Source organism: Podarcis filfolensis (genome assembly GCF_964270895.1).
Source record: "Podarcis filfolensis genome assembly, chromosome: 17".
In the NCBI taxonomy this organism is placed as follows: Eukaryota; Metazoa; Chordata; class Lepidosauria; order Squamata; family Lacertidae; genus Podarcis; species Podarcis filfolensis.
Genome location: NC_139621.1, coordinates 19,446,696 through 19,473,054, shown reverse-complemented (window position 1 = coordinate 19,473,054; position 26,359 = coordinate 19,446,696). Strand labels below are relative to the sequence as shown.

At 42.6% G+C, this 26,359-nt stretch overlaps 1 long non-coding RNA gene across 1 annotated transcript; it reads left to right on the top strand.

The window, feature by feature from the left end:
- The first annotated feature begins 16,457 nt into the window (after positions 1-16,457).
- Positions 16,458-19,639, top strand: LOC310753136. The gene is made up of 3 exons (XR_014543219.1): positions 16,458-16,671; positions 16,965-17,111; positions 18,661-19,639. It is a non-coding gene; the product is annotated as an uncharacterized lncRNA (long non-coding RNA).
- The last annotated feature ends 6,720 nt before the right edge of the window (positions 19,640-26,359 follow it).

The window sequence follows — 26,359 nt, the reverse complement described above, 5'->3', positions numbered from 1 at the left end:
TGCCCGCAGGTGCCAGCTTCCTGCGCTCCCCGGGGTGCCCGAGCAGCACCCACAAAAATGCTCCATGAAAGGGCCGCCGGGTACAGGGTGGCGGGGCAAGCAGGCCCTCCTGCCCACAGGGCTGTGGGTCAAGAGCCGGGCGCTCGGGGGTGGGGTGGGGTGTGGGGGCTTCGGCGCCCTTTCATGAGGCGCTCGGACTACCCGCGTGGGGCGCGGAAAGGCGCGGCAGCTGCTCTGCGCTAAGCGCTAAGCGCGCTTCGAAGATATAGATGTGGATATACAGTAAAAAAAACAAATAACTCATTTCACACCTATTAACAGCGGCGACAGCAACTGTGGCAAGATTCTGAAGGACATTTATATTTAGGCAAATTGTTGTTGTTGTTTAGTCATTTAGTCGTGTCCGACTCTTCGTGACCCCATGGACCAGAGCACGCCAGGAACTCCTGTCTTCCACTGCCTCCCACAGTTTGGTCAAACTCATGCTGGTAGCTTCCAGAACACTGTCCAACCACCTCGTCCTCTGTCGTCCCCTTCTCCTTGTACCCCCAATCTTTCCCAACATCAGGGTCTTTTCCAGGGAGTCTTCTCTTCTCATGAGGTGGCTAAAGTCTTGGAGCCTCAGCTTCAGGATTTGTCCTTCCAGTGAGCACTCAAATTACTGGTATTCAAAAAGTCCGGCCCTTCTAGAATTGCTCTTCTAGAAAATGTTTCCAACAAGTTGAAAGTAGCTAGGGGGCATACTGCAAGAGATTGATTTTTCGCAAAGTGGCATGATTTTATGTTATTTACAAATGATGAAGCCCTGGCCGTATGGTTCCTCTTGTTTATTCCAAGTTCTGGATTTTGTGAAAGTGTACAACTGCTAACTTATTTTCAAAGCTAAGGAGGGTCTGGTGTGGCTTAAAATTGGATGGGGACTGGTGTTGATAACCCTACATTGCGGATGACTCTTGGGTTCCTTTCCCCTCTACAATTCAATGACTCTGAGTCTATGTTTAGGCAGACCTATGTTCTTTATATTTCTGCTGAATTACTAGTAATTTTGGACCAAGGGAAACGATGGTGTTAACTCTTCATTCCTTCATTCATTTTTTATTCTTTTTTTTTTTCATTTTGCAAGTCTGTATGAGAATTCCTAAGATTAAGGAAGTACCTACTTGCATGGAAAATATTGTTTGTCTTCTTCGGCCTGATTTTATGTTATATATGATTCAGTTCTTTTTGTTACTTTTGTTTGTATGCAAATATTCCCTCTCTTGTTATGATTTACAAATTTCAATTTTAAAAAGGCGAATGAGCCAAGCACTTGCAGCAGTGTACAAAATGCTTATCTGCTTTGTATCACATCCCCCTCGCCGCAGAAACAAGGAAGAAAACAGAAAAACAAATGAAGAAAAATAACAGCATACTCCTTTCCAACTTGTGAAGCAAACAATTTGGCGGTGAACAAAGACACAGATGGATAAACATTATGTTTGTGTAATTAGAGACTATTTATTTCATTTCATTTCTAATCAACCTTTCAATTGGTTATATTAGAAATGGGCAAAACACAAGAAATAAAAACAACGCAAAGCAAAATATAAACATTTTGGGTTAGTTATCAGCTCCCTCTTATGGTTTAATTTGAATGACGTTAAACTGATTTTTTATTTTATTTTTTGTGATAAAGGTTGACAGATATTGGCTCCCATCCTGGATGAAGATTCAGTTTGGTAGTTTTTGTACGGGTAACCAAACACAAATCTGTAATAAAAATGTCTCAATAAAATGAAAAAGAATTAAAGGTACCCTAGGCTGATGGATCACTCCTAGAACTGCTGAAGTTATTTAAAAGATGAACACAATAATGGAAAATGATGGTAAGAGATTCTATTTTGGAAAGGTTTGCAACTATCTATATCATGTCCGCAATGAACCTACTTGGTCAGCAAACAAAAAGCAATATTTTATTATTTGGTGTTTTTTTCCTTTAAATCCCTTTTTGATCTTTGTACTTATTCTGCAAGAGTTCACTTCCAACGCAACATTTTCCTCGAGCACAGGCCCTGAGGAATTAATCCCCAAAGGAATACACATGAAAAAAAGCATTACATTGGAATTACCACTGTCAGGGGGGAAAAAATATTTGAGCTGCAGGGAGATTATCAAAATGATAAGATCACTTGATAACCTGAGATGTAGTGCTTGACCTGTGACCTTTCTCTCTCTCCCACCCCCAGCCTTGGCACTGCCAACTGAGCTACACCACAGCTAAGGTTACCGAGTGAAGGAACTCTAACGGGCAGCTCAAGATACATTATCCAGTTTGGGTGCCCATGTACACACTGCAGTCCTAGGTGTGGGGTACAACAGAGGACGAGATGGTTGGACAGTGTTTTTGAAGCTAACAACATGAGTTTGACTAGTGGAAGACAGGAGTGCCTGGCATGCTCTGGTCTATGGGGTCATGAAGAGTTGGACACGACTAAACAGCAACATAGTCACTCAGCTCCATGCTGTTGAGCTGACCCTTGGCTCTGCAGGCTGGTTTGAGGGTTTGTCCAAAGCCTTGATGTTGTCACAACCTCTCTCCTGCCTGTTGTCTTTCAACTTCTTGTTGTTCACGTCTCAACCCTCAAAACTGTACCCTGCCCATCTGACTGGATTGCCCCAGCCCCTCTGGGCAGCATCCAAAAAATATAAACACATAATAAAACATCAAACTTTAGAAACTTTACTGTACAGGGCTGCCTTCAGATGCCATCTAAAAGTCAGATAGTTGTTTATTTCCTTGACATCTGACAGAAGGGCATTCCACAGGGTGGGTCCCACTGTGGAGAAGGCCCTCTGCCTGGTTCCCTGTAACTTCACTTCTCCCAGTGAGGGAACCGCCAGAAGGCCCTCGAAGCCACTTTTCAACTTCAATGGATTTTGTATGGGGACTGATTTGTAAATCAGGGGGACTGTCCCTGGGAAACAGGGACGTCTGGTAACCTTACTTGAAGCTGGATCTCAGTGTCTGGGCTGGACAACGAGGGTGGAGGCACTGCTTCAGGTATACAGGACCGAGATCTAATTTTTATGAGGGTATAATGTAATAATAAAAAACCACATGTCATTGATATACACTAGAAGTGCCACGCAGTGACATGTATGACAAAGTAATTTATCTCAAATATTTTCAGATGTATTTTCAGACATAGCATAGCTATTGAAACTTTTTTTGCACTGACTTGGCCAGTGACACACCTAGGGTTGCCGTATTTTGAAGAGCAAAACAGAGGACACATTGGCTGACTTCTACTTTTAACTATGGGTTGCTAGGACGACTCTCATTTTACATACCCAGAAATAAGAGGATGTGTCCCAGAAAAAGAGGACGCATGGCAACAGTAGACAATGTTCTTTACTTTCATTCCCTGCTTTCTAGGTGACCTTTGAGCAGATCCAGAATCTACCCTGGTTGGTTGTAACCATGTATAAATTCTTCTGTAGATTTTTCCTCAGGTAAGCTTGATGTATGGGTGGGCTTTAGTAATATGGCGCCCTGAGAGAGGACAAAATTGGGCACCCTCCTCTAAATGTTTCTTAAAAGGTAAAGGTAAAGGTACCCCTGCCCGTACGGGCCAGTCTTGCCAGACTCTAGGGTTGTGCGCTCATCTCACTCTAGAGGCCGGGAGCCAGCGCTGTCCGCAGACACTTCCGGGTCACGTGGCCAGCGTGACAAGCTGCATCTGGCGAGCCAGCGCAGCACACGGAACGCCGTTTACCTTCCCGCTGGTAAGCGGTCCCTATTGATCTACTTGCACCCGGAGGTGCTTTCGAACTGCTAGGTTGGCAGGCGCTGGGACCGAACGATGGGAGCGCACCCCGCCGCGGGGATTCGAACTGCCGACCATGCGATCGGCAAGTCCTAGGTGCTGAGGTTTTACCCACAGCGCCACCCGCATCCCTAAATGTTTCTTAATTCCACATAATTCTTTATTGTACTGCTGGTTTTTTATGGATCTTCTCAATAGGCTCACTGAAACATCACATTACTGCAAAAACAGAAGTTGTTGTTGTTTTGTGTGCCTTTGGCTCGGTGCCCTGTGCAGGGCAACTGGCTGCAGTGCCCTAAATCTGGTGTTGCTTGATATCTGATGGGTTCCCACACTTCATCTAGGATAAGTTTGAACTTGTTTTTTTTTTTTTTTATAATATATTTATTGAAGTTTTCAAATAAAGCATATATTAGATAAGCACAACTTATCATTGTCCATTTAACATCTCTCAATTGTTACATGGGACTCCCCCACACCTCCCGCATACACTTACATCATTATTAAATTAATTTCAAACAAATTATCATTTAACTCATCTTAATTAATAATCTTAATTTGGTTTGACATATAATTCAGCCTTAAATCTAATTAATGGTAGACAATTGTCTGCACTGGCATCCAATTCAACACTCAGCCAAATTACAATATTTTTGTAAATAAATCTTAAATTTCCTCCAGTCTTCTTCCATCCTTTCTTCTCCCTGGTCTCGAATTCTGCCGGTCATCTCGGCTAATTGCATATAGTCCATCAGTTGCATCTGCCATTCTTCCACAGTGGGTAGCTCCTGAGTTTTCCAATTCTTGGCAATTAATATTCTTGCTGCTGTTGTTGCGTACAAAAAGAATGTTCTGTCCTTTTTTAACACACTCTGGCCGACAATACCCAGGAGAAAGGCCTCTGGTTTCTTAGTAAAGGTGTATTTAAACACCTTTTTTAATTCATTATATATCTTCTCCCAAAAGGCCTTCACTCTAGGGCAGGTCCACCAGAGGTGAAAAAATGTTCCTTCATTTTCCTTACATTTCCAACATTTGCTATCAGACGAATGGTATATTTTAGCCAGTTTAACAGGGGTCATGTACCATCTATACATCATTTTCATCACATTTTCCTTCAACGCATTACATGCAGTGAAGTTCAGCCCAGAGGTCCACAACCTTTCCCAATCTTCAAACATAATATTATACCCAATATCCTGCGCCCATTTTATCATTGTTGATTTTACCATTTCGTCATGTGTGTTCCATTTCAGCAGCAAGTTATACATTCTTGAAAGTACCTTAGTCTTAGGTTCTAACAGTTCAGTTTCTAACTTTGACTTTTCCACTTGGAATCCTAACTTTTTGTCATTTTTAAACACTTCTTTAATCTGAGCATAGTGTAACCAGTCTCGCACTTTGTCTCTCATCTTTTCTAAACTCTGCAATTTCCAGTTGTCACCATCCTTTTCTATTATCTCCCAATATTTTGGCCAGTTGGCCTCCATATTGGCTCTTTTCCGAGCCTTAGCCTCCAGGGGTGACAGCCACCTCGGAGTTTTATTCTCCAGTAAGTCTTTATATTTTGTCCAGACATTAAAAACTGATTTTCTGACAATATGGTTCTTGAAGGCCTTATTTATCTTAGCTTTATCATACCATAAATATGCATGCCATCCAAACGCATTATTAAAACCTTCCAAATCCAAGACATCCGTATCTTCAAGAAGTAACCAATCTTTTAACCAGCAGAAAGCTGCAGCTTCATAATACAACTTTAAATCTGGCAGGGCAAAGCCCCCTCTTTCTTTCGCATCTGTTAATATTTTAAATTTGATTCTGGGCTTTTTGCCCTGCCAGACAAATTTAGAAATATCTTTCTGCCACTTCCGGAAACACTCTGTCTTGTCTACAATCTGCAGTGTCTGAAACAAAAATAACATTTTTGGCAATACATTCATCTTGATGGCAGCTATTCGGCCTAACAAAGAAAGTTTTAGTCTTGACCAACTATCCAAGTCTCTCTTAATCTCTGACCAACATTTTTCATAATTATCTTTAAATAAACTCAGATTTTTTGCTGTTATGTTTACCCCTAGGTATTTAACTTTTTTAACCACATTTAGTTCTGTCTCTTTCTGAAGCTGTTCCAACTCAATATCTGTCACGTTTTTCCCCAAAACTTTAGTTTTTTGCTTATTTAACTTAAATCCTGCCACTCGACCGAAGTTTTGAATCAGTTGTAGTACTCTTTTCAAACTAGACTCCGGCTCCTGTAATGTCAAAACTAGGTCATCTGCAAAAGCTTTAAGTTTATATTGTTTCGCTCCGACCTGAATCCCTTCCACCAACCGGTCCCCCCTAATCATATTCAGGAGCACTTCCAGAACCGAAATAAACAGTAATGGGGAAATCGGGCAGCCTTGTCGTGTACCTTTTTCAATTTTAAACTCTTCTGTAACCACATTGTTAACTATCAGTTTAGCCTTTTGTTCTGAATATATTGCCTCAATCCCGTTCTCAAACCCCCGACCCACTCCCATTTCTTTTAAATTCCCCTTCATAAATTTCCAAGATATGTTGTCAAAGGCTTTCTCCGCGTCTATAAAAATTAAAACTGCTTTAGTGTTTATGTTTGTTTGTAAAAGTTCCAATATGTCTATGATGTTCCTTGTGTTAGTAAACATATGTCTGCCCGGGAGAAAGCCTGCCTGGTCTTTATGGATTATCTCACTTAAAACTTTCTTAAATCTTCGTGCCAAAACATCTGCAAATATTTTGTAATCCACATTTAAAAGGGAGATGGGACGGTAATTCTTGAGTTGTGTCTTTTCAGTTTCTGACTTTGGAATCAATGTGATAAATGCTTCTTTCCACGATTCAGGCGCCTTCTTCCCCTCCATTATTTCATTACTGACCTCCAACAAAGGTTGTATCAAATAATCCTTCAATGTCTTATAGTAGTTAGAGGTCAGTCCATCTGGCCCTGGTGATTTGCCCTGTTTCAGACTCAGGATGGCCTGTTCAATCTCTTGTCGTGTTATTTTGCCATTTAAAATTGTTCTATTTTCTTCTGACAGCTTTGCTAATCCATTTCTCTCCAAAAATTGTGTAATCTCTATTTCATCTTGTGGCCCTTGAGTATATAACTTTTTAAAATACCTCTGGAAGCACTTTCTAATCTCTCCCGGGTTCTGAATGTTCCTTCCTTCAACCTCTAAGTTTGTTACTGTATTTAATCTTTGTCTCCTTTTCAACTGCCAAGCTAGCAGTTTCCCACATTTATTTGCCGATTCAAAAGTTTTTTGTTTCATTGTTTTAATCTTCCATTCTATTTCCTGATTTATCAGCTTGGAATATTGCGCCTGATAAAGTTTAATTTCTCTCAGAATCGGTTGGGACTTCGGGTTAGATCTTAACTTCTTCTCCAACTCTTTGATACTTTCCAGAATTTTATCTTTCTTTTCATTTTGCAGTCTTTTCTTTAAGGAATTCTGTTGAATCAAGAACCCTCTCATCACAGCTTTACTTGCATCCCAGATAGTTCTTTTTTCCACCGTAGTGTTCAAATTAATCTCAAAATAATCCTTTAAGGTTTTTTGGGCCTTCTTTACAATTCTTTGGTCTCTAAACAGGCCATCATTCATCTTCCATCTAAAGGAGCCGATTGGGATCAATGTCATATCCATTCTCAAGGCGTTATGGTCGGAGCATGTTTTGGGGCAGATTTCCACCTTCCTCACCTTAGGTGCCAGACTTCTAGTTATCCATATTTGGTCGATTCGTGTCCAAGTCAGTTGAGCTTCAGAAAAGAATGTTCCTTCTCTTCCCAGGGGGTTTCTAACTCTCCAGATGTCAACCCAGTCCATATTGTCAGTCATTTCAAAAAAGGTCTTAGGTAGTCTTCCCTCTTTAGTAATGTTCTGGTTCTGTGACTTATCCATATTTGTTGATACGACCCCGTTCATGTCCCCCATCATGATGACGTTGTTGTAATCCAGATAATCCAGCATGGTCTCATGCAACTTCTTATAAAAATCCGATTTTCCTTCATTTGGAGCATAAATTCCTAATATCAAAATTTTTTCTCCTTGATACTGTACTTCTATTGCGAGGATTCTTCCACTTTCATCTTTAAAGAGAAATTTTGGTGAAAGGCTCTCTTTTGCATAGATCACTACACCTCTCTTTTTAACTGTATCCGATGATATAAATTCTTGACCAAGCCTTTTATTTATTAACACCTTTCTATGGAGCCTAATCACATGTGTTTCTTGTAAGCATATAATGTCCAATTGTTCCTTTTTTAAAATATGAAAAATTTTAGACCTTTTTTCGGGACTGTTACAGCCATTTATGTTCCAGCTCAAAAGCTGCAGAGACATCCTGGATAGGTCTGGTTATTCTTTCTGGGGTGGTACCTTGTTCTCCGGTCCTTGAGGATCCGAGGGGGCGGGCTCCTCTGGAAGTTCTGGCGCTGGCAATCTAAGTCCTTTGTGGAGGTCTTCTCCGTGTGCTCCCAAAAACTTGTCTCTATCTTCCACTGTTTTGATTTTGATCTTTCTCCCTCTGTAGGTAAAGGATAATCCTTGTGGAAACTCCCACCTGAAGATAATTGCGTTGCTTCTCAACAGTCTTGCCAATTCCGTGTAGTTAGATCTAAGGTCCAGCAACTGCTTAGGAATGTCCTTGTAGATTTCAATTCTCTTGCCCAAAATGTCTAGTGACTTTTCGTAGTGCAGGCCCAAAATCTTGTCCCTTTCCTCCTTTGATCTCAGTGTTATCAAACAATCTCTGGGCTTCTCTGTCCTTCTGACTCTGCCAAGCCTGAAAGCAGATACAATTTTAAAGTCTTTTTCCTCTAACTTCCAAAACTTGGCAAATTCCTTAGTTAGAAATTCAATAAAATTATCTTCTTCCACCTCTGGTATTGACCGTATCCTCAAGTTGGTCTCCCTGTTTCGCAGTTCTGTCATCAAAAAGTAAATCTGATGTTCTCCAACTTGTTTGCTGAGTGGTCTTACTTCTTTCTCAAGTTCTTCCAATCTTTGACTAGTATCTTCAGCCAGTTTACGATTTTCACCTACAGCCTCCTTTAATTCTCCAATAGACTGGGCATTCTGTGCAACTTGTCCAGTCAGCTTATTCAAGCTTTCTGTGTTCTGTTCAATTTTAGCTGTATGCAAATCAGCCTTCTTGTCCAGAGCCTCCAGTTTCTCCAAAATTTTCTCCAAGACAGAGCTACTTGTCCCTGAAGCCATATCTCCCAGGTGCAGCTCCTCTGTCTCACCCTCCCCTGCCTGTATTAGGGAGGCCGCCTCTATGTCTGGAGGCAAAGTGGAAGGCAAGGCCGGCACAGAAGATCTACGCTGTGAGGCTGCAGATAAAGTTAGAGTTGTTTGTTTAGTCCTTCCTCTTCTCCTTGCGCCACTCATTCCAAAGTTATCTGTAATCCAAGGTCAATCCAAGTTGTTCCCATGAGAAAGCAGAGTCCCAGATACAATAGTCAAACAGAGGCCGGGAAAGGGAAAGTAAAACAAAGTCACTGCTGTAAGTCCAAAATCCTCTAGAGGGAGCTTAATACGTCTTCAGGGAAAAGATCAAATCCAAGTTAAACTTATAAATTTAAATCCATGTCCATCGCCTCCACAATGTATTATTTTTAGCAGAGTAAAACTTAAAGCGAAACAGTGTTTCTTACAGTGCCTTGACTGCAACAGTTTCAAAGTATCCAGTTCCAACTCAGAATGTTTCAAAACCTGAATTCAATGTATCCAAAGTTGCAAACTGGTGCTCATCCAGGCAGCTCCAGCACCAGAGATTCTTATTTATTTTATAATCCACTGGTGCCACAGAAGAAGGATATCAATGCACCCCGAATATAACCAGCAAAAGTCAATAGCTCAAAGTCTTTCACTCAGAAAACTGCTTTAACAGGGTGCCAGCATTTAGTTAACGCATAACTTTTTGTCTCCACTCCTCCTGCTCTTTGCTTAAAGTTCAGTATAGCGGGAGATGGGCTTCCTGCTTATCCTCACTCCGTTTTCAGCCAGATTTCAACTTTTTTAAAAAAGTTTTAAAAGTTTCATAAAGTTCTCAAAAAGTTTCAGAAAGTTGACAAAAGTTTCAGAAAGTTTTCAATGTCCAAATTTACTCACGGGTTGTAGTTTCCAAAGTTCAGAAAAGTTGCAGGAAGAAAGGACAGCGCTGACCGGCAACAGCAACGCGGCTTCACTTCGCTGTTTGCGCAACGACCCACAGCGCCGCTACCCCCTCCGCGATCCGGAGCCCCTTACGGGGTCCCTTCAACGTTTTGGGGGCTGCTTCTGGCGCCCGCCGGGTCCCGAGACCACAGGCTTCTGCCACCTGTGGTTTTCCTGAATGGGTCTCCGCTTCGCCGTAGCGGACGACCCGTTTACAGCGGAGCTCCCTTCTCCTTACTCGGAGAAGGCAGCCATTACCGGTCGCGCCGCCTCCGGAAGTCTAAGTTTGAACTTGTTGTCCAGGAGGCCTCTGGTGCCATTGTTTTTGTATTATAGAATCTAAGATAAAGATATGAAAAATCTGATAGGACTGCAGGAATTATCCAATAGTAAAGATTGCAAAACATAACATTTTAATTACATTTGTAGTTGAAGGTAAACAGGGAAAGGTCTGATTCTGGCCATTCTTAATAGAATCATAGAATTGTAGAGTTGGAAGGGACCTGGAGGAACATCTAGTTCAATTCCCTGCAATGTAAGGATATGCAGCTGTCCCTTACGGGGGTTGAACCTGCAGCCTTGGAATTATAAATTGTCATGCCCTGGCAGCAGAATTTCCAGAACTCTGAAAAATAAAAATAAAAATCTATCTGGAACAATCAATAATACATTGCATGCAGGAGGTCCCACTTTAACCCTGTGGCATCTCCTGGTTGGATTGAGAAAGAGTCCCTTCTGAGACAGCTGCTTTCATTCAGTGCAGACAGTAATGAGCTAGAGAAACTGATGGTCTGACTTGGGATAAGAAAACTACCAATGTTCCTAAGGCATAGCTGTCAACTTACAGATTTGAAAATAAGGGACCAGCAGCCTCAAAAATAAGGGATCAGCAGCCAAAATAAGGGATTTTAGTCAACCACCTGAAAAACGAAGTTAAAAGGGACCAGATAATTTTGGAGAGCAGCACCAGTTTTTATCCCTTCATTTCCAGAGGTTGCTGCTCAAGCTGATGAAACACTGCAATTAAATAATTACAAGCAGCAACCACTTTTCGCGCAAGTCCAAGCTACGAAGATGCTACCCCAGGCAGAGAAGCTTAGTTTGGCGGCCGCGAGGAGGATGGCAGCAGAAGGGCCCGAGGCTCCCGCCAGTCCCGGCGGGGAGGGGCTCCCAGGGGCCGAGGCTGGTGAGAGGAGACCAGAGGGGGGTGGGCTGGGCAACCAAGCAACACAGTTGGAGCCTCCCTCCTCCCTGGCCACTAGGGAGGGAGGGAGAGGAGCTGCTTCCTTTGAAACCCAGGAAATTTAAGGGACATCATCAATAAGGGACAGCAGTGGGACACGGTGCTGGGATAAGGGAGTTTCCCGCCAAATAAGGGACGGTTGACAGCTATGTCCTAAGGGTCTCTAGCTGTATAATAATTGAAAGAATTTCCAATGGTCATAATTTTGCAGACATTTTTAATTTCTGAGTTAAATATGACATGGCCAAGACTTGCTGGGTGCAAACATTTAAGGGGAAATGTATTACAAGGTAACTGCAAAGTACACCTTGAGTTTTGGAAATGTGAGATTTATAAACAGTGAGAAAGTGAAAACAGGCCTGCTATGCGTTGTTCTCTGAGCTCTTGTCCTGGGAACATCTTGAAGATGCTATGAACTGGAAGTGAACACTATGTGCTGGCTGGAAACTGCTAGGAATAAGACTGTGATTAGCAATGAGCAATGAGGAGAGGAAATAAATGAGGCAGATACAATAATGTTGATTTCATTTTCTCTCAGGTTCTCATTTCCCGCATCTTAAGTTCAGTTTGGCATTTTGCCACATCTGTTTACTTTTTAAAAACTAATCAAAATTAATCAGCATTTTATTGCACATTTTCCCTATTATATACAATTTGTATGCAATTTGCCCAGTACATGTCTATGCTGGTTCCCCTAATATCTGCATTGTTATGCACACATTCCTAAGACATGCATTTCTGAACACCGCCCCCCCCCCTTTGGAGAATTGCATAGCACATATTGTTTCTGCAAACTGGTAGGTTTGCATTACAATGTGTTCTGAACCAAATTTCTCCCTCATCCCTAACTGTGAGTTGCTTTCTATTCCTGATTCCTTTTTGCTTTCAGTGCATGCCTTGCATACCAGTCCCTATTCAGTCAGATGTAGAGCTCACACAGACCCTCCAAGTGTCCCTATTTTCCAGGGACGTCCCTGATTTAGAGAAGCCATCCTGGTTTCTGACTTGAGTCCTGAATGTCCCACTTTTCCTTGTTGTTGTTTAGTCATTTAGTCGTGTCCGACTCTTCGTGACCCCATGGACCAGAGCACGCCAGGCACTCCTGTCTTCCACTGCCTCTCACAGTTTGGTCAAACTCATGCTGGTAGCTTCGAGAACACCGTCCAACCATCTCGTCCTCTGTCGTCCCCTTCTCCTTGTGCCCTCCATCTTTCCCAACATCAGGGTCTTTTCCAGGGAGTCTTCTCTTCTCATGAGGTGGACAAAGTCTTGGAGCCTCAGCTTCAGGATCTGTCCTTCCAGTGAGCACTCAGGGCTGATTTCCTTCAGAATGGATAGGTTTGATCTTCTTGCAGTCCATGGGACTCTCAAGAGTCTCCTCCAGCACCATAATTCAAAAGCATCAATTTTTCGGCAATTAGCCTTCTTTATGGTCCAGCTCTTACTTCCATACTTTTCCTTAGGATGTCCCTATTTTCATTGGAGACATGTTGGAGGGTATGGAGTTATCTGACCCTCCCCCCAGCCGTTTGAAGGCAATCCTGTATAGGGAAGTTGTTGTTTTTTATAAATGTTTAATGTTTTATTATGTTTTATATGTGTTGGAAGCTGCCCAGAGTGGCTGGGGCAACCGAGTAAGATGTGTGGGGTATAACTAGTAACATGATCATTATGGAGTGGGACATCCCTATTTTAATCAAATAAATGTTGGAGGGTATGTATCACATGTAAAAACAGCAGAGCACCATAGGTCTTGAACTCAAGACCATTCCGCCATGTGTAAAATGGCCTCCGATGCTGGATCGCAGAACCTTAACCAACTCTCCATCCATTCTGCCTATATTCAGCTATAACCAACCAATCAGAGCTAGCCTTATCACTAGGCCACCTAGGACAGATGCCTAAAGCAGCACCATATGGGAGTCAGTATGTGGAATTGCCACCGCCTTTCTGCTGCTTGCCAGCTACTTAATCCCCAATCCATCTGCTTCAGCATCTGAGGACAGAAAGAGAGTTTAGCAGAAGGAAAGGTAGAGTGGCAATGGTAAACAGATGAATTCAGATGATGCATTGTCTTATCAAGCAGGATAGGAAGGAGGTTCTACATGGTTGTTGTGAAAACCTGAGTTCTTCAGAAAGACCAATAATCAGATACCAAGGGTATCTGAGAGGCTACATGCCAATAATTCAGAGTGCGAAGGTAAAACTGGCGCTCATTGTAGGTGTAACCAGCACCCTCCAATCTGTCTTGAAGTAATTGGAACAAGACACACTTTCTTAATTTGTTCTACGAATATAATTACAATGACAGTTGACCTTGCTGTAAGATCCACCTGGACAGGTATTCTCAGATTCTTGTAAATACTTGCAAAGCTCTTAAAGATCATGGCAGTATTTCATACATTCACATCAACGTTGATGTATGAGCTTTAGGAACAAGAACATTTGGTTATAATCTCATGGAACCGTTTCCATAAATGTGAGTTAAACCTTCATTGTTTAGTGAGGAGGGAATACATTCAGTAGGTTGTATGAAGTTGTATACCTGTATATCTGAAGAAGCGTCTCCAACCCCATCATTCAGCCCAGACACTTAGGTCCAGCTCCCAGGGTCTTCTGGTGGTTCCCTCATTGCGAGAAGTCAGGCTACAGGGAACCAGGCAGAGGGCCTTCTCAATAGTTGCGCCTGCTTTATGGAACACTCCTCCCATCTGATATCAATGAAATAAACAATTATCTGCCTTTTAGAGGACATCTGAAAGGAGCCCTGTACAGGGAATGTTTGATGTTTTAATTTGCTGGAAGCTGCCCATAGTGGCTGGGGCAACCTAGTCAGATGGGTGGCATACAAAATAATAATAATAATAATAATAATAATAATAATAATAATAATAATAATAATGGCAAGTTGGCAAGAGTTTCTCTTTACTTCTTTTAAATTATGCTATATGCATTAACATATCATAATTGGACACTAATTGTCTATTGCCTTTCTGCACTTCTATACTATTATAAATAACAAAATAACAAAATAATATTGTGGGTCCTACATGTAGTTATGTGAATATTTATACAATTAATGATTCCTCTAGGCAATGGGCTCTTAGCTTCTCTTTGCAAGTAGTACTGTGATGAAGAACTTTGTTCATTCATAAGGTTTAAGAAGGGCTGTATAATTGAAGCACAATAATAAAGGCTGTATAATTGAAGCGTTAAACTTTTCCTGTAAAAGATAAAGCAATAAATGGAATTTGAAAAGATAACATTTCCTGGAATCACCAGGGAACTGACAATGATTTTGATGGACATTTGCACATTGAGCAAATTTCAGAAAACATTCCCCTATGCACTCAAGATGCTCAGGAGAAAATGGGGAAATACTGGATTGTGAAACAAGTCCTAGAAAACTACAGTCACTGGGCCAGATGAATCATAAGAACCCAGTTAGGGGAAACAGTGATATTCTGTTTCACACCAGAGATTTGGCTACAGGGGCGGAGGAAGGGGTGGGGGGTGGGGCGGTCCGCCCCGGGTGTCACCACTGAGGGGGAGTGACAAAATGCTGGGAGGCACTCACCACATGGCCTGCAGCATGCCCGAGCCACACATCTCTTCTGGGAGAGACACAGGCTCCGCGCTGCCCAGATGGTCCGTCCGCTGCCTCCCCCCAGCTGTAGGGTGGCTGAGTGCGAGGAGGCAAGCAGTCTCCGGATGCCCCGTGGTGTGCCCTGCCCCTATGGGCTGCTCACCTTGCCATCACCCTGCCCCTATGGGCGGTTTGCTCCACCCCTGGGCGCGCCATCCCAGGCGCCCAATCGGCTTCTCCACCACTGTTTAGCTAGACATGGAACCTCAAGTGGCAGGCAAAAGTATAGTTGCACACCACCCCAATCTCTGAGCGCTGCGAGATTCCAGGGGTTCCTGGCTCTTACCCCGGGATTCATGTTTCCTTCAGAATGAGGTAGAGCAGACTGTGGTGTATCCATTCAAAGGCTCTCAGTGGCACTTTTGCATTTGCCTACCTGCTCATGTATGGAAGTGAGAGTTGGACCATAAAGAAGGCTGATCGCCGAAGAATTGATGCTTTTGAATTATGGTGCTGGAGGAGACTCTTGAGAGTCCCATGGACTGCAAGAAGATCAAACCTATCCATTCTGAAGGAAATCAGCCCTGAGTGCTCACTGGAAGGACAGATCCTGAAGCTGAGGCTCCAATACTTTGGCCACCTCATGAGAAGAGAAGACTCCCTGGAAAAGACCCTGATGTTGGGAAAGATGGAGGGCACAAGGAGAAGGGGATGACAGAGGAAGAGATGGCTGGATAGTGTTCTCGAAGCTACCAACATGAGTTTGACTAAACTGCGGGAGGCAGTGGAAGACAGGTGTGCCTGGCATGCTCTGGTCCATGGGGTCACGAAGAGTCGGATACGACTAAATGACTAAACAACAACAACAACACCTGCTCATGTAAGTACAACTAAAGTGAAAGAGATTCAATGCTGGACTTGATGTGTCAAAAGATTTGTTGTTGTTGTTGTTTCGTCATCTTAGTCGTGTTCGACTCTCCGTGACCCCATGAACCAGAGCTTGCCTTAGAAGCTCTCACTTTCTTCTCAAAGCTTCTCCTTTTTTATGTCCATGGAGTTTTCTTGGCAAAATACAGGAGTGGTTTGCCAATTCCTTCTCCAGGTGGATTACATTTAGTCTAAACTCTCCACTATGACCTGTCCGTCTTGGATGGCCCTGCACGGCATAGCTCACGGCTTCTTGGGGTTATTCAAGCCCCTTTGCCATGACAAGGCAGTGATCCATGAAGGGGGTCAAAAGATTAGGACAGCACAAAGTCAGTACTAGGGATAGGCTAGCTCAGCACACATGATACCAAGGTGTGGTGTTAACTCAGATACCTTGCTTCCTCCATCCCAATATGTTTTCGGTGCAGATCTCGTAGGTCAGTTACTGGCATTGTTATTTAGGAAATGTGAGTAATGAACCTCTGGAGACACTTCTTTATTGCTTTGCGATGCCACCCAGAAACACCCACAAAACACTCCTCACCCCTGCCTGTGATGTTTCCTCTGTTGGCATCATTGCAACCGACTCTGGTTTTTCTGGTCGTTGCTTAACTAGGTGTGTTTCTTATCCATCCTGTTATGTACTCCCACTTGCTGAGATTGCTTCACACCCATGTTTCTTCAGAGTTCTTTGCAAGTCACACTGAAAGCTTGGTCTGGTGGTGGAATTTCCACGCTGAAGGCCAGCACTGTTTCCTTGTCCAGATCTAACCTCATCTGTGGCATGGCACCTGCTATCTCTAGGCCTGGCTTGGTCTTCAGACGCTACGAACGTTGACCAGCCTATAATATGGCAAATGAATCCACAGTGTTTTTCAAAATGTATGGATTTGCCATCCTCTGGTTAACGGCCCAGCTCTCCAGGTAAGATGAGTGTCAAAATGATTTCCCCTCTGCCCTGACTATGCCTGAGGACATTGTCACATGCTGATGCCTACATCAGTTTTAGCACGTCCTGTGTCAGAAACAGGAACATGAGGAACCTGCAGTGTATTGAATATACATTTGATTTAATATACATTTTTATTTCCCTTCTGTTTTCTATTGTACCTTAATATCTGAAATAAGCAACACACCCCACAGACATTCTTAGAAGTAAAAAATGGCTGAGGGGAGCTAGGTTGTATGAAGACCCTCCACGGGCCCCTATTTTCCAGGACAGTCCCAGATTTACAGGAGCTGTCCCGGTTTCTGATCTGATCCCAGAATGTCTCGGTTTTCCTTAGGACATCCCTATTTTCATCAGAGAAATGTTGGAGGGTATGGCGTTATGGGACCCCCAAGCCAAGGAGATAAGTAACTACGTAAGTACATTTCCAAGCACAATTCAAAGTGTTGTTGTTGACCTTTACAGCCCTAAATGGCCTCGGCCCAGTATACCTGAAGGAGCGTCTCCACCCCCATCCTTCTGCCCGGAAGCTGAGGTCCAGCGCTAAGGGCCTTCTGGCGGTTCCCTCACTGCGAGAAGCAAAGCTACAGGAAACCAGGCAGAGGGCATTCTCGGTAGTGGTGACCGCCCTGTGGAACGCCCTCCTATCAGATGTCAAAGAGATAAACAACTACCTAACATTTAGAAGACATCTGAAGGCAGTCCTGTTCAGGGAGTTTCTAATGTGTGACATTTTAATGTATTTTTAATCTTTGTTGGAAGCCACCCAGATGGGCGGGGTACAAATAATAAATTATTATTATTATTACTTGGTTTATAGTGTTGCCCCACAGCAGAAGAACTCTAAGAAGCCAGTGTGGTGTTGTGGTTAGAGTATTGGACTAGGATCTGGGAGATCTGCGTTCAAATTGACACTCAGTCATGAAGCTCATAATGAACTGCATTTGCCATTTCAGTGGTTATTCCCACAGTTTGGAGTGGTGCTTTCAGAGCTCTTCACTATCCCTTTTTGTTTCAACCACCCTAAGAAAATGTGCTGTCCTCAGCAAACTCAGGTCATTTATGAACATGTGAAAAAGCACCAGCTCCAATGCAGATGAGCACAGCCTTTGGCAGAAGGAAATGGTTGCACCAACTGGCTGAAAATTCATGGTATGCCTTGCACGGTATTAATTGTGTAAAGCTGAAAGTCCAGGTAACAATTGCTGAGTAATAGTGGAGTGAAAAAGAATGTAAATTCACGATATGTGGTGATGGAGGGTGTGGAGAGGAATGAAAGGAAGAACAAAATACACTGAGGTCATGTTCATTTGGAGCAGGGCTGCGTTTCCTTACAACATACCGTATTTTTCGCCCTATAGGACACACTTTTTCCCCTCCAAAAATGATGGGGAAATGTCTGTGCGTCCTATGGGGCGAATGCAGGCTTTCGCTGAAGCCTGGAGAGCGAGAGGTGTCAGTGCGCACCGACCCCTCTCGCTCTCCAGGCTTCAGGAAGCTATCTGCAAGCCTCGCGCGCCCGGCAGGAGGTCCCGCCGGGTGCACAAGGCTTATGGGCAGCAGCCTGCAGCGCGGACCACGGGGCGAGCTGCGGAGCCCGCCCCGTGCTTCGGGTAGATGTCGGCAAGCCTTGCGCGCCCAGCGGGAGGTCCCGCCCAGCACGCAAGGCTTGGGGCGGCAGCCTGCATCCCAAAGCACGGGGCGAGCTGCGGAGCCCACCCCGTGCTTCGGGCAGATGTCGGCAAGCCTTGCGCGCCGGGCTCGCAAGGCTTGCAGGCAGCAGCCTGTTCTGGGGGCTGGGGTTGAGGGAAGCTCAGGCTTCCCCCGCGCCAGCCCTGCGCCTGGGGGGAAAATAATTTTTTTCTTTATTTCCCCCCCAAAAAACTAGGTGCGTCCTATGGGGCGGTGCGTCCTATGGGGCGAAAAATACGGTATACCGAACTACCTTTTAATTCATTGCACAGATTTTTCCTGGTGCATATCCAGAAGGACACATTTCTTAAATGCCTCTCTCGCAACTGCCAGAAGCCAAAGCATTTTGGAAAGGAGTGGTCCAGTGGTCATGCAATTAGCTTCAGACAATACCTGCCAAATAGGACTTTGGACAACAGAGGCAGAATGTGCCCGAGAAGATTATGATTCATAGGTAGAGAATGTCAAGACACAACTTGGAAGTGGCGCTTCATCTGAACCATGTAATACCCCCTTCTCAGTCTTGTGCAATGTAATTCTGTACATTTGACAAGGATTACCTCTGCAATGAAGTTAACTTCACAGAGCTAGCCAAGTAAGATTAGAAAGAAAGAAAACGTCCGCCTTGAGGAATCTACAGAGATGTTGAAAGACTAAGCTGTGTTCATATCTCTTGAGAAAAGGTTAGGAGGAACCTTCAGACTGGTTTCTTGCCTGGAATTTTTTTTTTATTTTTGGTAACAAGATATAGTAGACAAAGCTCCAGTTATTATATAATGTTTGTGTTTAAGAGAGGGAGTGTCTTAGAACTCCTATATCGCTTTTTATAGATGGTTGTACTGGACATGTCATGGGAAATCTATTATCAAATCTCCCCACAATTTGTTCTTTAGTTAAAAGCAGCTGCAGTGTGTTTGTGTGTGAATGCCCTCAAAGGCTCTTCATTGGAAAATGCTGGTTTTCACGTAAGATTATAGCTCTGGATTGTGTTTGGGATTAAGTGTTTGTCTAAACTCAAGACCAGCCCCTGCTGTTGGTGGATTGCCCTGAATATGTCTGGAAGTATAATTTCTGAACTCTTCAGAGAAAATTTGTTAAATTGTGAAGCCAGATGATTGCTCCAAAATGTCCAGACCTTTGTAATCTCCCATAAACACCTGTGATTATAGTATTCTCTTGTAATATGCCATACAATATAATGGGTTAGAAGAAAACTGTCTTATGTTTAGTTTTCATTTCTATGCAAACACACACACAGTCAGGGCCGGATATAGGTTTGATGAGGCCCTCAGCTACTGAAGGTAATGGGGCCCTTTATATGTCCAGCTGTCCTTTGTCAACAACAAATTGTCCCTGTTTTTTGTGTTGAATATATGCTATATGGTAATTTATGGACCTAATAGGTATCTAAAGCCATTTGCACATAACAAAATATGTATTTTATCTTATATTTTGGAAATGCACATCCAGGTTTTTTCCTTTAATTTTTTTTTGGGCCCCCCAAGAGAGTGGGGCCCTAAACTATAGCTTGTTTAGTTTATACGTAAATCCGGCACTGTATATACTAAATCTCCTCTTGACCACCTGTAAGCAGTGGCGTAGCGTGGGGGGTGCAGGGGGGCCGGCCGCACCAGGCGCAACATCTGGGGGTTAGGGTTAGGGGGCGCAAATCCACGGGTTAGGGGGCGCAAATTACTTGCCTTGCCCCGGGTGCTGACAACCCACGCTACGCCACTGCCTGTAAGCAAATTAATAATGGGGTGAACAGGTTTGTGTTCGTAACATTTTGCTGTAAATAGCATATGCTTTTTAAAAATGACATTTCTGTGACCTATATCCTGAGGAAGTAGGACTATGTATATAATATTTAGCACTTAATTAGGATCCAGTCAGGAACAGATGAATTTACAAATCCTCTTAGAGAAGACCATTAAAAAGCTGGCCATCCAGATGGGATTCCTTGCAAACAAGATTTGGTATAACAAGATTATTTACTCATGACTCCTGGCTCTGATTATATAATCCTCAGGGATGAAAAATAAGGAAAAAAACAGTTGTTTGATGAAGCATATATAATGTACGTAAAGCAAAAGAGAAGCAGTTTTGACTCTTCAGAAGACATCTGAAGGCAGCCCTTTTTAGGGAAGTTTTTAATGTTTGATGTATCACAGTATTTTAATATTCTTTTGGAAGCTGCCCAGACAGATGGGCGGGGCATAAATAAATTATTATTATTATTATTATTATTATTATTATTATTATTATTATTATTATTATTATTATTCTATATAGCCTTGAAACCTTGAAACTAGAGCACAGTAAAAACCAGCAATTTATTCTTCTAGATATTTACTATCCATAAATAAGTTTGATATGCAGGTTTTAAGAAAGGATTGGAATAAAGAATGGGAAGTTTCAGTGTTCTCTAGACAGTGGAAAAGTGTCTAAGCTTCAGTATCAAATATGTTGCTGGATCTTAAACTAAGACTTATACAACAGAAAATGTTATTTAGAATCTGTTGAACTCTCTTATGTTGGTATAAGAAAGGTCTATCCAGAGTAGTTCTTTGCTGGAGATGTAATATGGACAATATACTTTCACAGCGTCCCACACTTACTAAGTTTTGGGATTCAGGTAGGTAGCCGTGTTGGTCTGACGCAGTCAAAATAAGTTTGTTCTGGGTATAAGCTTTCGTGTGCATGTGCATGCACACTTCTTCAGATACCAAATATTCTTCAGATAACAGATAAGTTTGGGGAGAAAGTGCAGGACTAAATACATAAGATGCTATGGAAGAACCTAAGATTTTCAGAGGTGAACCATATACCCATTGTATGGAAATTGACACTGGGACAGTGAAAATGGATTCTACAAGCCTTAATGGTGGCCAAGAGACGGATACTGATGAACTGGAAGAATAGATACATGATTCCTCTTAATGCTTGACAACATGAGAATACTGGCAACATATGAATAGAGTGCTTATAGACACAGACTTTCTTTAGATGAATACAATGATTTTTGGAATATGTTTCCACATAACATATTATGTTATTGATAACTTTATGTGTATTAAGAGAATAAGATTATACACATTTATATGTATGTATGGGAAAGTAACTGAGTATTTCTCTCTTTTTCATTCTCACACACTTTCCCTCCCCCCTTTTTTCTTTTTGTCACTCTATCTTTTTATAAATGAAATTCTTCTAATAAAATATTAATATATAAAAGGTGTGATGTGGAGATTCATTTGTTTGAGCTGAGCAGAGGTTTTATTAAATAAGTTTCCAAAGGGTCAAAATTAGAAACTGGACTGTTTCATCGGCCACAACAGTGCCGTGGAATATTTTTGACTACCCTTGCAAAGTTGTTGTTGTTCCACCAGATTTCTTATTGGTCAGGCTTAAGTCGGTTTTAGTGGAAACCAGTGTTTTATCTGCTGTTTCTGTTACCTTCCCCCTTCAGGCCTTTTGAGAAGCTGACACAGTGTTGTTAGTACCAAAAAATATACCGTATTTTTCGCCCCATAGGACGCACCGGCCCATAGGACGCATCAAGTTTTTTTGGTAGCATAGTCAAGACCGCATTTTACCAGCTTCTTTACAAGAATATCATGGGGCACCTTGTCAAATGCCTTGCTGAAATCAAGGTAGGCTACATCCACTGCGTTCCCTTCATCTACCAGGGTTGTAACTCTGTCAAAAAACGAGATCAGGTTAGTCTGACATGACTTATTTTTCAGAAATCCATGCTGACTATTGGTGATCACAGCATTCCTTTCTAGGTGCTCACAGACTGTTTGCTTAATGATCACATGTTTGTGAACTAGTGTGAGACGCACTATCCAACAGATTTCACATCTCTCAGATGGTATTACAGTGGTACCTTGGTTATCAAACGCCTTGGTTCCCAAACGCCGAAAACCCGGAAGTAAGTGTTCCATTTTTCGGAAGCCAAACATCTGATGCTGCTGTCGGCTATTATTTCTGGGGTGTCTGCACCACTCAGAAGCTGCACTTTGGTTTTCGAACATTTTGGAAGTCAAACGGACTCCCAGAATGGATTAGGTTTGGTGCTTTTGTTTTTGCTATGTATTTTGCGTTCTTGTTTTTGAGGCTTTTTCGGTTAATTTGTTTTTGTGACTGTGTGGAACCCAGTTCAGCTACTGATTGATTGATTGTGATTGTGGAAATGGATAAAAGCCCCCCATCCAAACAATGACTATCATCAGTGCAGGTAAGGGGGGGGAAATCATTTTTATCATCTACAAAAATTGTCTTACTTATTTTATAGTACAGTACATTGTTTATTGCTTTCATTTTATGGATCAGTGGTCTTGTTAGATAGTAAAATTCATGTTAAATGGCTGTTTTAGGGGTTGTTTTTAAAAGTCTGGAACGGATTAATCCGTTTTGCATTACTTTCTATGGGAAAACGGGCCTTGGTTTTGGAATGCTTTGGTTTTGGAACGGACTTCCAGAATGGTTTAAGTTTGAAAACCAAGGTACCACTGTGCTTACCTAACAAATATAGTCCCACTAAAGTCACACTGCCAATATGCAGAAGATCCCCAGAAGCCTGCTTTCCCCACTCCCTGCTCCCCTTATCAATGTGTGGTGTGTGCACTGGTGAAGTGAAGGACATGAGGCACGAGTTAGTAATGCAGGTGAGCTGCGCACAGGTGAGCTGCAAGCAAGCTGCCAGCTAGCTCTGTGGAGGCTCCTTTTATTGACACAATATGCAAACCCAGGCAGATACATTTTGGGCTGCGACCTTTACACATCTTCCAGTCCCGAGATTGTGGGGTGGTACAAAGTTATTTTGGCACCTGTTTCCACGGCGTCATTTTCCCCTTGCACAATGTATGACAAAGGAGACAGAGGTCACAGACAGGGCACGGCAGACCGCTAAGAGAGCAAAGGTTAGATAGGGGGCAAGATGTTCAGACAGCTGTGGCTTTATCTGTGGGGGGGAGTGTGCTACGCACCCCAAGATCACACGTTCAGACAGTTGAGGCTGCCCACTGGTGGAAGTGTGCTCCACACCCAGCCATCATTCCTACACACTGGCAACATGAGGAGCCATTGCAGGGAATGAGGGATCCTGGTGGATCTCCCAAATTCCCAGTCTATCCCCCCCCATCCATGGACGTTATTCCATACCAGAGTTGTATGGGATGGGGTCCCCTCTCAGTGCTGAACTATGCCTGAGCTGCAATTACATTGGGGCTTCTGCACTGGCCCATAAAAATAAGATACAGTGGTACCTTGGGCTACATACGCTTCAGGTTACATACGCTTCAGGTTACAGACTCCACTAACCCAGAAATAGTGCTTCAGGTTAAGAACTTTGCTTCAGGGTAAGAACAGAAATCGTGCTCCGGCGGTGCGGCAGCAGCAGGAGGCCCCATTAGCTAAAGTGGTGCTTCAGGTTAAGAACAGTTTCAGGTTAAGAACGGACCTCCGGAACGTATTAAGTACTTAACCCGAGGTACCACTGTATATTTGTTAGCGGTATTTGACACCATCGCAAAGACCACCTTGAGGATAACCAAGTTACAAAGGTATTCAGCAACAGGAGCCCTTATTCTCTTATAATGCCAATGGCGCCCATCGGAGAGGGGCTGGAACAGAGCTCAGGTGAGTTTCAGCTTAAAAAAAAGCCCTGAGCAACAGCAAAAGGAGATGGATGGAAACATAGGAGGGCAGCCTAACCAGGACTAATGCCTTGGGCTTGACTGTGTGAGAGACACAGTGTTGACGGTCTAAAATTGAAGTTTTGAAGATAGAAAGCTTGCAGTAGTTTTATTCCTCCCCCCATAATATTCTTTATTGATTTTCATTTGTACACTCCACATACACATATTGTATTACATTTCACATTTACACCTGCTCCCAAGAGTCGACTTCCCTCTTTTTATCACATCTAACTTTTTCACATTGTCTTCCTCTGTTTTGTATATTATTGTTCTTCTTTTGGATTTGTCCACAGAGTGTCTATAATCAAATAAATCCTCCTGTATATACAATTCTTATTGTCTGTCTATATTCATTTACAACTACCATTGGTTACATTAGTCACCTTGTACATTTTACTTTTTATTGTTTTCTTTATCCAGAAATTTTCTTTGTATTTCACATTATGAGGTTTATTTCAACTCTACTGGTTTCACTATTTCACCTTATCCTTCCTATGTATGACATAAATTTTAGCTTGCAGTAGATTTAGATAAGGTGCTCTGTTGGCTAAACCTCCTAGCATTGTTAAAAGAGCAGGACACAATGTTCCCAATATGAGCGGCATGCTCTAATGAGGTTGTACAACAATGACCTCTGTTTATGAAGAGGAGCATCCAGTTCACAGGTAGGAAAGGCAGGGGGAAAATTGCCTTATGTGGAACTGGTGTTCGGACCAAGATTATTGTACAACCGTTTGAAAGAATGGCATGAAACATTTGCTTCTGACAGAATAACAAATCATTTAGAAAAGCTCTTTGTTCGTGAGTGATAAGGGCGCTGGGAAAATGTCATTTGCTAAGCTTTTAAACTCAATATTTAAGATCAGAGTCACAAAATGGCCGTAGAGAGAAGAGTTTTTCATCTTGGACTGCAGGCTGATGGTTCTTATGTACAGGTCATTGCAAACTCCAGCATGGGCACAGCTCACGGGAGCTTCGCTGTAAAACTTCCTACATTAATTCAATTTATATACCTCTTGGAATAGATACTAGATAATAGATAGATAGATAGGTAGGTAGATAGGTAGATAGACAGATGATAGATGATAGATAGATGATAGATAGATAGAGAGATGATAGATTTTGAAATTTTCTCAGACAAATAATAAATGCATAATAGCAAACAAAACATACATAAAAACTTGACTGTGAACTTAGTCCCGGTACTACTTCTTGATGCATGGGGCTGGGACCAGAAAATGGAGCAACCAGAGGACTCAAAAATAGGTAAGATGTTGAAACAGCAATCTGGAAAATCAAAAGAGGCAAGCTATAAATTTTGAAGCACCAAAAGTGTTGAAGTATAATTCCAGTCCATAACAGACAATGAAGATCTGCGAGAAGGACCATTCCTTGCTGTGACTAACAACAACAACAACAACAACAACAACAACAACAACAACAACAACAACAACAACAAACAACAAACGGAAACCAAGTAACTGAGAATGATATTTTGGATTTAACCTCTCTTAAGTTCTCTGTTAGGCTCTATGTCTTTTTCTACCACCACCAAGCGCCATCACTTATTCCACCATCCCTTTAGAGCGGGGGTAGTCAACCTTTTTATACATACCGCCCACTAATGCATCTTTCTTGATGGTAAAAATTTCCTTACCGCCCACCAGTGCTCGATGGAAGGAGGATTCAGCTTGTGCCGTAGAACCCCCTACCGCCCACCTAGAATCCTGAAACACCCACTCGTGGGTGGGAGGGACCAGGCTGACAACCCCTGCTTTAGAGTAAAATGGGAATGATGCCACCAGTGGGGGAGCTAACTCCAGGCTTGCTGCTTCTGCTATGTGGATTATTAGGGCTTTGCATAAGGCAGTGGTTCTCAACCTGTGGGTCCCCAGATGTTGTTGGACTACAACTCCCATCATTCCTAGCCAGCATGACAAGTGGTCAGGGATGATGGGAGTTGTAGTCCAACATCTGGGGACCCATAGGTTGAGAACCACTGGTATAAGGCATTTTGCGTATTTTAATTTTTGGGGGAAAATCATAAGTTACAGTTTATACATTTGTCTAACTAAATAAATAATGAATGAACGCTATCAATTCTAAGAAATCCGGAAGTTGCATTAAAATGAAAACATCAACCGTGAGTGATTGAGTGAATCGGCTCCGACAGTGCAAGTGAATTTTGAGCATCCTTGATGCCATCCACAAAGGCAAATGCCAACTGTGTCGAAGTAACTGTAGACACATAAAGACACCTGCTTATATA